Below are 13,510 nucleotides of genomic sequence, written 5' to 3'. Positions count from 1 at the left end.
AAAAGCTACTGATTTCTAGTTTGTAGTCCCACCAGCAGTGTAAGAGTGTTCCCTTCTCTCCACATCCACGCCAGCATCTGCAGTTTTGAGATTTTGTGATGTGGGCCATTCTCACTGGGGTTAGATGATATCTCAGGGTTGTTTTGATTTGCATTTCTCTAATATATAGAGATGATGAACATTTTTTCATGTGTTTGTTAGCCATTCGTCTATCGTCTTTAGAGAAAGTTCTATTCATGTCTCTTGCCCATTGATATATAGGATTGGCAAACTAGTACAACCTTTCTGGAAGGAAGTATGGAGAAACCTCAAAGCACTCAAGCTAGACCTCCCATTTGATCCTGCAATCCCATTACTGGACATCTACCCAGAAGAAAAGAAATCCTTTTATCATAAGGACACTTGTACTAGACTGTTTATTGCAGCTCAATTTACAATCGCCAAAAGGTGGAAACAGCCTAAATGCCCACCAACCCAGGAATGGATTAACAAGCTGTGGTATATGTATACCATGGAATACTATTCAGCCATTAAAAAAAATGGAGACTTTACATCCTTCGTATTAACCTGGATGGAAGTGGAAGACATTATTCTTAGTAAAGCATCACAAGAATGGAGAAGCATGAATCCTATGTACTCAATTTTGATATGAGGACAATTAATGACAATTATGGTTATGGGGGGGGAAACAGAAAGAGGGAAGGAGGGAGGTGGGTGGGGCCTTGGTGTGTGTCACACTTTATGGGGGCAAGACATGATTGCAAGAGGGACTTTACCTAACAATTGCAATCAGTGTAACCTGGCTTATTGTACCCTCAATGAATCCCCAGCAATAAAAAAAAAAAAAAAGGAAAAAAAAAAGAAAAGCTACTGATTTCTATATTTGGATTCAACTTTGCTGAATTCATTTGTTAAATCTAAAAGTATTTTGGAGACATTGTCTATCTTATTTTCTAGATATTAAGATTATATCATCAACAGAGATAATTTGACTTTCACTTTTCCAATCTAGATGCCTTTTCTCCAGCACTAGGTTGAATAGGGGTGGTGAAAGTGAGCGTCTGGTCTTGTTCAGTTCTTAGAGAAATTTCTTTCAACTCTTCCTTCTTTGTTATAATGTTGGCTGTGAGATTTTTACATATGGCTTTATTGAACATAGAAAATATGTTCCCTCCATGCCCAGTTTGTTGAGGATTTTTATCATGAAGTGACGCTGAGTTTTGTCAATTGCTTTTCCTGCATCTATTCAAATGATCATATAGTTTTTGTTTTTACTTCTGTTGATGCTATGGATCACAGTTACTGAATTGCATATGTTGAACCATCCTAAAAATAGTACTTATATGTGTGTGTATATATGTATGTATATATTTAAATTCATATATATTGAATATATAATTTAATATGTAGATTGTATATATTGAAATATACAAATAAAGAACATCTTTTATTGAAGTAGTTATGTTGTAATGCCTTTTAATTTTTCTTAGTGATTTCATCTATGATATTGATGATTCTATATATTAGGATTAAACAGACTATGAGACAAAATTTAAAAACTAATAAATCAGGATAAGGAAATAAAAATTATATGAAGACATTTGGAGACACATTGATTTATTTGTTATCTGGAAACCAACCAAAAGTATCAGATATTACCTAGGATACAAAAACATAAACCTGACAATACTTTCCAAAGCCACACTTGTTTTGAATGTTTTAATCATCCGTTCAAGGGACTTAGATTATTTTGCCATCTAAAAGACAGAATGTGAGACTTTGGCTCCTTGACATTATTTTTTTTCAGGTTACACAAAGCATATTAATACTAAGCAGAGTAGACAAATTTTCGAATGAAAAGTATTTTGTCCCAAATTATCATTGGTCTTTTTTTGTTTATATATTGGCTTTGATTTGGAATAAGTAACAGAAAAAAGAACTTCAAAAATTAACAAAGTTGTGAACAGTATTTCACTTATAATTTATAGGGTGGGTGTAGTGGATTATGGTTATAATCCTAGCATTTTGGGAAGATGAGACAGGTGGATTGCTTGAAGACAAGGGTGCAAGACCAGCTTGAATAGCTTGGTGATTCTCCCTCACCATCTCTGCAAACAATAAAAATATTAGCTGCGCATGGTGGAGCATGCCGGTAGTCCCAGCTACCCTATTTCCCCCAAAGTAAGACAGTGTCTTAGCTTTCTTTCTTTCTTTCTTTTTTTTTTTTTTGTAGAGACAGAATCTCACTGTACCGCCCTCGGGTAGAGTGCCGTGGCGTCACATGGCTCACAGCAACCTCTAACTCTTGGGCTTAAGCGATTCTCTTGCCTCAGCCTCCCGAGCAGCTGGGACTACAGGCACCAGCCACAACACCCGGCTATTTTGACAGTGTCTTATTTTAAGGTGTGCTCCCAAAGATACGCTAGGTCTTATTTTCAGGGGACAGCTTATCTTTCCTGTAAACAGGTCTTATTTTCGGAGGATGTCTTATTTTCGGGGAAACAGGGTATTCAGGAAGCTGAAGCAGGAGTATCACTTTAGTTCAGGAGTTTGAGCTTGCAGTTAACTGTAATGATGCCACTATACTGTAGCCTTGTAAACAGAGTAAGAACCTATCTCAAGGTTAAAAAAAAAAAAAAGAAAAGAAAATTACATGGTACTTGAAGTCCTAGTCTGAATAATTAAGCAACAGAAAGAAATAAAAGGCATCTAAATTGGAAAAGAAGAAGTAAGATTTGCCCTATTTGCAGATGACATAGTCTTATATGTAGGAATCTCTAAAGACTCCACCAAAATACTGTTTAAGCTAAAACTAAACTCATTAAATGTATAGGATACAGGGTGGCACCTGTGGCTCAAAGGGGTAGGGTGCCGGCCCCATATACTGGTGGTGGCAGGTTTAAACCCAGCCCTGGCCAAAGACAAGAAGAAGAAAGAAGAAAGAAGAAAGAAGAAAGAAGAAAGAAGAAAGAAGAAAGAAGAAAGAAGAAAGAAGAAGAAGAAGAAGAAGAAGAAGAAGAAGAAGAGATACAAAATCAGCATTCAAAAATCAGTAATGTTTCAATATACTAACTACAATCTAGCTGAAAAAGAAATCAAGGAAACAATTCCATTTACATTAGTTACAAAAATTAAGTTACCTAGGATTAAATCTAATCAAGAAGATGAAAGTTCTTTACAATAAAAACTATAAAACACAGGTAAAAGAAATTGAACATGATGCAAATAAAAGGAAAGATATCCCATGTTCATGGATTGGAAGAATTAATATTGTTAAAATGTCCATGCTACCAAAAGCAATCTCTAGAATGAATGTTAACTTTACCAAAATACCAATGACACTATCACAGGAAAAAAATTAGAAAATTCATATAGAACCACAGATGACCCCAAATAGCCAAAGTAATCTGAAGTAAAAAAAGAAAGCTGAAACCATTGCAATATCTGATTTCAAAATGTACTACAAAGCTATAGTAACCAAGAAAATATGGCACAGACACATAGACCAGTGGAACAGAATGGAGTATCAGAAATAACTCCACACATGTATGATTGATCTATTGATTACCGAAAAAGGTGCCAAGAATGGGGAAATGACAGTCTTTTTAATAAATATGGTTGAGATAATTGGATATCCACATGCAAAGAATGAAATTAGACACTTATCTCACACCATATACAAAAGTTAAATAAAAATGGACTAAAGACTTAAGTGTAAGAACTGAAAATATGAAACTACTAAAAGAAAACATAGAGAAAAGCTCTATGACATTGGTCTTGGCAATGTGCTTTTTTCTTTCTTTCTTTCTTTTTTTTGTTTGTTTTTTAATATGACCTTCAAGCACAGGCAACAAAAACAAAAATAGATAAATGGATTACATCAAACTATAAAGCTTCTGGACAGCAAGAAGAGATAGCCCACACAAATAAAGAAAAGAACATATTTGCCAAATATATATCTGAGGAGGACTTAATGTCCAAAATATATAAGAAATGCAAACAACTCAATAACAAGAAAACTAATAAACCAATTCAAAAATGGAAAAAGATTTGAAAAGATATTTCTCAAAATAAGACATAACAGATATGGAAATGCAAATCAAAACTATGACAAGATACCTCATTCCTGCTGGAATGGATATTATCAAAAAGATGTTGGTATTGATGTGGAAAAAAGGGAATGCTTGCACATGTCACTGGAAATGGAAATGAGTATAGTCCTTGTAGAAAACAGTATGAAGAGTCCTCAAAATATTAAAAATAAAACTACCATGCTATCTGTCAATCCCACTACTTGGTACCTAGCCAAAGGAAATGAAATCCGTATCTCATGAGATATATGTGCTCCCATGTCTATTGCAGCACTATTTACAACATCCAAGATATGGAATCCACCTAAATGCCCGTGAATGAATAAGACATATGTGGCTGGATACTTTCTGGAAATGCACACAGGCACACAATGGAACGCTATTCAGTCATCAGAAGGGAAATCCTGCCAATATGACAGCATGGATGAACTTGGAAGACCATATGTTTAGCGAGATAAAACAGGCCCAGAACAATAACTTTCGTATTTGAAATATAAAAAAATTTGATATCATAGAAGTAGAGGGTAAAACGGGAGTGGCTAGAGGTCAAACCTCTTGAAGTACTGGGGATTTGGAGAGTTTTTGGCAAACAATGTAAAATTGCAATTAAATGAGAAGAATAAGTTCAAGAGATCTATTATATAGCATGGTGACCATGGCTATGATAATATATTATATTCTTGAAAACATATTGAAAAATGCTTTCACCACAAAAATGAAAACTGTGAGTTAATGCATATGTTAACTACATAGACTTAACCATTCCAGGGATACAAAGGGTGCCTAAAAATGTGTACACATTTTAGGAAAGGAAAAAATTATATTAAATTATATTAAAATGTAACACAACACATTTGATTTCTGTAATAAGATGAGCTCAAATGTGATTTGTATTCATATTTTGTTACAGGTATATGTTGAGCATTATGATTTTAATACAGTTTTTCTTTTCTTAAAATGTGTATACATTTTTGGATACCTTCTGTATATACTTCAAAACACATTTACAGTATTGCTGTAAATATAAATGCAATTATCTGTTATTAAAAAACGTAAAACTATTTTCAAGATTATTTCTTATAATAGTTTTAAAACATATTCTATATTTTTCCCAAAAAGTGTATTGGCAAAGGGCTTTTTATTATACATTCATGTGGCTGAATATTAAGCAATCACTTAAATAAATAATTGTATAGTTGTATTTATTACCATAGAACATTTCCATAATATAAAATTATGGACAAAAAGGCATGTGTTATAGTTTTAATATTTAAATATTCTATAAAAGGTTTCATGACTTTTAATATCACCAGTATAATTGCTCCTGATCTATGGCTTTATTTGTGACATCTTCACAGAAATCATACTGATATTTTCAACCACCTACTTAACATGTCAACTTGAATGTGTCATAGGCATGTAAGTTTACTCTAATATTTTCCAAGTTCTTACTCTCTCAAAAAATGGCACCACAATACGCAATTGCTTGATCCATGAATGTAGGATTCTTTCCCCGCTTTTAACTTTTTATTCACTTTTCAATTCTACCAATAATCAAATTTCAATTATATTTACTTCTCTTCATTTCCATAACGAAATGAAGCCTCACCAAAGCTTGGAGGAAGCTGTTATTATTTTTCCCTTGACAAACATGAGATCAAGCTCTTTGTCTCTCTTCTTCATTCGTTGCCCTTCTACCACGCTTCTTCATCCGAACCCATCAGAACATTTTCAAAATGTTCTTTAGATTACTATTCCACTTGCTCTCCTGGCATAAAATCTTATACTTTCCCATATTACAAACTTCTTGTCTAGATTTGCAAAGCCGCACAAGATCTTGCCATGCGTATTTTTATAAAATGATCTCAAAATACTCTTACAGTTGCTTTTTATGTTTTAGCCATATCAGTTATTCTTTCTGTTCTTTGTGCCAAATTCCTTCTGGTCCTCAGGCCTTTGTTTTATTCTTTTACTGTTGAGGCTGAATTTGGGAATCAATGTCCTGTTTTGGATATTAAAGTTCTCCATGTTTGGGTGTCTCAAAGAATCCCACAAAACCTGTTTGTCATGTGACTTATCTGTCTTTTTCTCTTTATTGTAGAGGGAGCTTCCTAAGAAGAATATGTGGAAGATTGTTTATTTATTTGTTTTTTAACTCTTTTTTTTTTTTTTTTTTTGGTAGAGACAGAGTCTCACTTTATGGCCCTCGGTAGAGTGCCGTGGCCTCTCACAGCTCACAGCTCACAGCAACCTCCAACTCCTGGCCTTAAGCCATTCTCTTGCCTCAGCCTCCCAAGTAGCTGGGACTACAGGTACCCGCCACAACGCCCGGCTATTTTTTGGTTGCAGTTTGGCCAGGGCCGGTTTGAACCCGCCACCCTCGGTATATGGGGCCAGCGCCCTACCGACTGAGCCACAGGCCCTTTTAACTCTTATCATCTTTGTAATTGGCCTCAGAGGATTCTGTGAAATAATGAGATACAGTATCATTCTTGAATATACAACCGAAATCGCACTTCACTGAGCACACCCAACAATATGACTGCTGTAGATGAGGTGTCTGAAAACTGAGTGATAAAAGCTACTGATGGGGGTCCTAAGGCACAAAGGAAAATCTATAATTCAAAAATTCTTGACCTGAGCTCTGTTATTAGCTTTTAGGAGATTCTTAAATATTAAACAATCGCTCTTAGATCTTAAGCAAAATACGCATATCAACATTTTTTAAGGGACATACTATTAACATCTATCACATATACAAATAGGCCTGAAATGCCAGTAAACAATAAACAAAATTCCTTTTGCTGTAGGAAAATAATATTAGAGGAAAAGATATAGAAAGAGAAAATCTAAAATACAGTTTCTTCCCTTTATAACAGATATATGACTATGCATTTTATTAACAATCATATACACGAGTTTGTAAATTTGTATATGGTAAGAAAGATAATGGCATCATTGTTTTCAAATATTTGGTTCTTTGACAAACAATAGGACTCCCGTAATCTCAGAAGTATTTCTCCTAAATGCAGCAAGTTCATTGCATTATAGTAAGTTTATTGCTCATGCACAAATTCTTTTTGGTGTTGTCATTGATGTGATTATTACTAACCCACCATAGCATATAAACTTGAGATGTTATTCATAGAAATTTTAAGATTAAAGTTTAGTATATTATTTCTCAGACAAATATGCAAAAATAAAATATAATTGCTACTGATTCAAAGTCTATTCCTATGCAAAAATTCATGTTTATTGAAAATTATAATGCAAATTTAAGTTATGCAGTTCCACATTGTGCTTCTTTAGTAACTGAGCACTTTTTTTTGTTTTCAGCTATAAATGTCTACATAAATTAGAATAATTTCTCTATATTTTATCCATAAATGCCTCCATAAAGTATGAATAATGTATTTAATGTGATATTACAATGTTAGTACGAAAAAGAATCCAAGCAAATCCTTATAAAAGTAAAGAAAATAACTGCCAGAACATTAGTGGCAGCGTCTTTTTTTGGTATTGCCTGAATACCATTTCTGATTCCCCAGCAATGCCTTTCTAAGTAGTCTGAAGTTACTCCTGTCTGTTCAAAGTACTTACATTTTCTACTAGACTCTATCTTTTATTCCTTTCATTAATCTTTTGTCCTTTGTCATCCTCTCCTGGAATTCTCACAATGGTTTCAAAATCTTGACAGAAGAATTCTAAAGTTGTTTATAGGTTTGTATCTTTGCTGAAATTACAAAGGAGTTAGTTCAAAAAACAGAGATATAACACAGAGAAAAACTGTCCAAGGAGTATATCTGGCATAGAAAAGTTAAACTCCTAAACGTAACTTCCTTGAATGGAAAAGTAAATGCACAAATCAGAAATCAATGTGAAAAATTAGTTAATCTAATTATTTCTAGCAAATTTTTGGAGAAGTTGTTTAATGAATTTTATTTATAAAAGTTTAGAGTTCATGTTTCTTGATCTGGTGAGGCACCTGCCAATTTTCAGAAAATCCAGCTGATCTCTGGAGATAGATTTTCAGTCTCATATAAATGAAGCTACTATGTTAAGTCATAAATTATAATTGAGGTTCAAAGTAGTCATGATGCTCCTTGCATTAAAACAAATGTGGGGATTTTTAAGAGCTAAAAGAATAAATCTGATTTTCTGACTTCCATTCAGACTGATCAAATAAAAAGTTGATTTTGATTTCAGGTATACTGTAAGTTCTACTCCAATTTAAACATGACCTACATTGAAATTTTCTCCACAACCTCTTTCTGCCTTGCAATTCTTACATCAGCTGGTGATTTCCAGCGATTCAGTCATCTAGGTGAAAAAATTTGAGTTCTCCCTGTTTCTCTTTTTTTTTGGGACAGAGTTTTTCTCTGCTGACCAAGCTGGATGGAGTGCAATGGGCTCAGGCTAGGTCACAGCAACTTCAGACTCCTGGGCTTAAGCTGTCCTTCTACCTCAGCCTTCCAGAGGTGCATCACCACACCTGGTTAATTTTTTAGTTTTGACAACAGAACACCACAGATTAGGTGTCTATTTTAGTAGAGACAGGTTGTGTCACTTTGCTTGGGCTGGTCTTGAACTCCTGAGCTCAAGAAATGCTCCTGCCTTGGCTTCCCACAGTGCTAGATTACAGGCATGAGCCAGCGCACCCAGCCTCATTTTTCCCTCTTAAAAATAATCTTTAGATTCACTGCAATGAAAGCAACATTGATTTATTTGTACTTCCAGGAACACACATTTCCATTTTGCTGTTTTATTTCCCCATAAAATCTTTTCTTCATCCCAAATGCCTTCACCATGTTCTGGACTATGTAATTACCATTCTTTATTCACAACTCATACTTACTCTATAAAGCTTTTTCTAACTTCGTCTTTCCTAAATGCACAATTCTTGTATACTATCTCCATTTCTTACATGTAGTTTTCATTGTTTTTGGCAAAATAGTATTATTTGTTCTTTTTTCATTTCAACCTTTCCTGCTAGATGTGAAATATTAGCTTTTTAGGAGTAGAAATCGTGTCTTATATTTGAATTTCCAGTTCTTACAGTACTTAACAAACAACCTAGATTAATATTGCACATAAATACATGGATAAACATTGTTAAACTGATTTATTGTCCTAACTTCTAATTCCACTCCTCTTAATTATGTTCAGTTTATCAAATACTCACAGAAAGCTACTAATATGCTCAGAGATGTGTTAATTGTTCATTGTAGCAGAGACAGATGGCGGTAAACATAGTCCTTTCCTAACTTCTATTCTGGCCAGAGAGGGCATGCTGAAAGTTTTAATAAATTAATAATTCATGGAAATTCAAACTTTTAAAAGACATATTACCATATGGAAAATGTTTTATTGGAAAAGGAACTTTGGGCCAGGAGCAGTGGCTTATATCTATAATCTTAACACTATGAAAAATTGCTTAAGCTCGGGAGTTTAAGACCAGCATGAATAAGAGTGAGACCCTTCTCTACTGAAAATAAAAAAATTAGCTGCACACTGTGGCACATGCCTATAGTCCCAGCTACTCAGGAGGCTGAGGCAGGAGGATCACTTGAGCCCAGGAATTTTTTTTTTTATTAAATCATAGCTGTGTACATTAATGCGATCATGGGGCACCATACACTGGTTTTATAGACCGTTTGACACATTTTCATCACACTGGTTAACACAGCCTTCCTGGCATTTTCTTAGTTATTGTGTTAAGACATTTACAGTCAACATTTACTAAGTTTCACATATACCCTTGTAAGATGCACTGCAGGTGTAATCCCACCAATCACCCTCCCTCCGCTCCCCTCCCCCCCTTTCCTCCTTCCCCCTATTCTTGGGTTATAACTGGGTTATAGCTTTCATGTGAAAGCCATAAATTAGTTTCATAGTAGGGCTGAGTACATTGGATACTTTTTCTTCCATTCTTGAGATACTGTACTAAGAAGAATATGTTCCAGCTCCATCCATGTAAACATGAAAGAGGTAAAGTCTCCATCTTTTTTAAGGCTGCATAATATTCCATGGTGTACATATACCACAATTTATTAATCCATTCATGGATCAATGAGAGCCCAGGAATTTGAAGTTGCTATGAGCTATGATGACACCACTATACTCTAGCCCACATAACAGTGAAAAACTCTGTCTCAAAACAAACAAACAAAAAGAAGAAAAAAACAAATATGAAAACATTATATCATTTAACTTACAATTACATTTGACTCTTATTTTTTAATCTGGCATCACAGAGAGAAATTATGAAAGCCTTATGAACAAGATGAATATATTGTCCCTAGATCAAAATCAAAGGAAGTAATCACAGAATTCTTGGGGAGTCTTATTATTCCAAACCTATTCTTTGGTAAAAAACATGGCAGCATTGTTACTTTTCTCAAAACTTTGCTAGTGTGTGAGACTTTGGGGAGTTATCTACCTGGACTTTTAGTCTCCCAGGTTTCCTGAGTCAGCAGGACATGGGCCGAGACTTCATATCATCAGCTCTTCCAAAGCAGAGCAATAGCATGTTTCTTGGCACTATTACTGGGCCTGCCCCCTGGTTTTTTTTTCTGCCAATATCCAGGACTAACCTGCCACGTACAGAGTGACAGCAACCTAGTTTCCTCTTCACCAGAACATCCAGGAGGCTTTTCATCCTCTTTAGTATCCCCCCCAAATTAAAGGCTTCACTCATACTAGGGCTCATCTTCTTACTTCTCTTTCATGTGCCCACTCTGTTATACCACCTCCTAGAACTCCTTGTTACCTTCAAATATTATTGGACTGGTACAGTCATTTCGTTCAAAGATTACGTGGATTTCCTCCAGGGCCCTACTGTGTATGGCTGAGAAGGGATGATTGCTATTTGGAGACAATATTATTGCTAATCATAGAGTTAAAGATCCCTATTTTTTTTTTAATCTCTAAATTTATTCTACATTTTGTGACAGTCAAATTAGATTCTAGCCTCAATGGCAGAGCTCTTCTTAGAAAGAGTGTAGTGTCTAGTATATTTTATTTATTTTATTTTATTTTTTTATTACATCATAGCTGTGTACATTGATATGATCATGGGGCATCATTCACTAGCTTTACAGACCATTTACCAAGTTTCACATATACCCTTGTAAGAGGCACCCCTGGTGTGATCCCACCAATCCCTTTCCCTCTACCCACCTCCCCTCTCCCTCCCCTCCCTTTCCCCCTTCCCCCTATTCTTAGATTGTAACTGGGTTATAGCTTTCATGTGAAAACCCTAAATTAGTTTCATAGTAGGGCTGAGTACATTGGGTACTTTTTCTTCCATTCTTGAGATACTTTACTAAGAAGAATATGTTCCCGTTCCATCCATGTAAACATGAAAGAGGTAAAGTCTCCATATTTCTTTAAGGCTGCATAATATTCCATGGTGTACATGTACCACAATTTATTAATCCATTCGTGGATCGATGGGCACTTGGGCTTCTTCCATGACTTAGCAATTATGAATTGGGCTGCAATAAACATTCTGGTACAAATATCTTTGTTATGATGTGATTTTTGGTCTTCTGGGTATATGCCCAGTAAAGGGATTACAGAATTGAATGGCAGATCTATTTTTAGATCTCTAAGGGTTCTCCATATCTCTTTCCAAAAGGAATGTATTAATTTGCATTCCCACCAGCAGTGCAAAAGTGTTCCATTTTCTCCACATCCACGCCAACATCTCTGGTCTTGGGATTTTGTGATATAGGCTAGTTTGTCAGGCATCAGTAGATTTTAAATGTCAAGAGAAAGTTCATCAGAATACTGTGAGACACGTTTCCTCAAGTTGAATTTGGACACAGGGTAAAGTCAATGTCAAATGTCTATTTTTTCACAAACTTCATTCAAAACTTGGGCAGGATTGTAGATTGTGAAAAGAGAGGTGACAGGAGGGCAAGGGATGCTTAAAGCATTTTTACCTAAACACTTGGCTGCATGAGTTTATGGCTTCTTGCACCAAGAACCTGTTAACAAAGGATTAAGCAGTGCTGAATTTCAGGACAGATTGTTATTTACCCTACTAGAAATGGGCTGCAAACCAAATGAAATGAAATAATGCATGCCCAAAATTCAAGATATTTCTGTATGTCCACAGAAGTAAAGTGACTTGAATATGAAGATATTGCAAACTAGTAATCTTAATGCCTTTGAGACAAACAAAAGACTCCCTAAGAAGTCACTAAAATAACTCTCTTCAGGAGGCTTGGGAAGAAGGCCTGGCTCTTTCCCTTCAAAAAATCCATATAGATGTTGACCTTAAAAATAAAGCAAAACAATAATCACAGTTAAACAAATTGCCTGTTAAATACGCATGTTATAGCCAGACCTGTTTCGGGTCATGCTGTAACCATCAGAACAAAGTTCATAGGAACACTGGCCTCCCTCAGTCTCCCACTGCCTCATCAGTTAATTATAAATAAAGCGATTGTGTGACCTAATTTAGCCAGAACAAGCCTGATTTATTTCAGTTACCCTGGCATAGCAAAGCCCTCTTTCTTTTTCAAAAGTGTTACAGTTTGGATAATAAATGATATGATCCCTCTAATTGTGACAGATATCCGGACTTATATACTTCCGTGACACACAGGGTATCACCCAATGCCCCTTGATTTGTTCTGGTGTGTCAATGTCATTGGCACGGGAAGGACAACAGTGCAATTAGAAGAAAGGAGTATAAGTGTTTTTTAATATACAGTCATTACAATATTCAAAACTCTCTGGGTTATTCTAATAAGCAAGAACTCAACCACTCATTAATTGTTGAGCCAACATTTTACTGTATTTGGTTTAAGCAGATAATTTGCTAAGCTCTGAATGCACAAAGATTTAGGCACAGAACCTCCTTCTGGAGGAATTCTTTCTACTGAGAAGAGAATGATAAGGAAGAAGGTAATTATTTACGGTATCCTTGCTATGATTAAAGTCTGCACAATTTGCTTGAAATTGGAATACCAGAAAAGAGACACCTATTTCAACATGAAGATGAAGTAAGGGTTATAAGGAAAGCTTCCCAAGGGAAACAACCTTGAGGAGAAAAGATAAGCAGGTAAGCACATAAAGAGAAGGGAGCCAGGACAGACATTCTAGGCAAAATGATCAGCCAATAATGAGGAGGAGGAATGGGCAGAGGCTACCAGAGGAGCTAATGGTGAGAAGCCAGGACTAGGCAGAAGAGGTAAGCAAAGTGCAGATCGTGAACACTGAAATGAAGTGCGCCCTTTAATGACCAGCCACACAACCGACTACTTAAGCAACAACAACAACACAGCTAGTTAGAATCCCATGCAATACCTCTCAGGATCCAGGTCAAAGCTGAAGACCCACGCCCCAGAAAGAATTTATAAAACAAAAGGTGAAAGGATTTAATCAGAGATATGGTGTAGGCAGAAATG

At 35.5% G+C, this 13,510-nt stretch overlaps 1 pseudogene; it reads right to left on the bottom strand.

Moving 5' to 3' along the window:
* Positions 1-13,510, bottom strand: part of LOC128590306 (protein ZBED8-like) — a 179,764-nt pseudogene that overhangs the window by 110,399 nt on the left and 55,855 nt on the right.

The sequence above is a fragment of the Nycticebus coucang genome, chromosome 1, assembly GCF_027406575.1.
Source record: "Nycticebus coucang isolate mNycCou1 chromosome 1, mNycCou1.pri, whole genome shotgun sequence".
Classification (NCBI taxonomy): domain Eukaryota; kingdom Metazoa; phylum Chordata; class Mammalia; order Primates; family Lorisidae; genus Nycticebus; species Nycticebus coucang.
The sequence above is the reverse complement of the archived record's forward strand: the minus strand, read 5'-3'. Positions and strand labels throughout refer to the sequence as shown.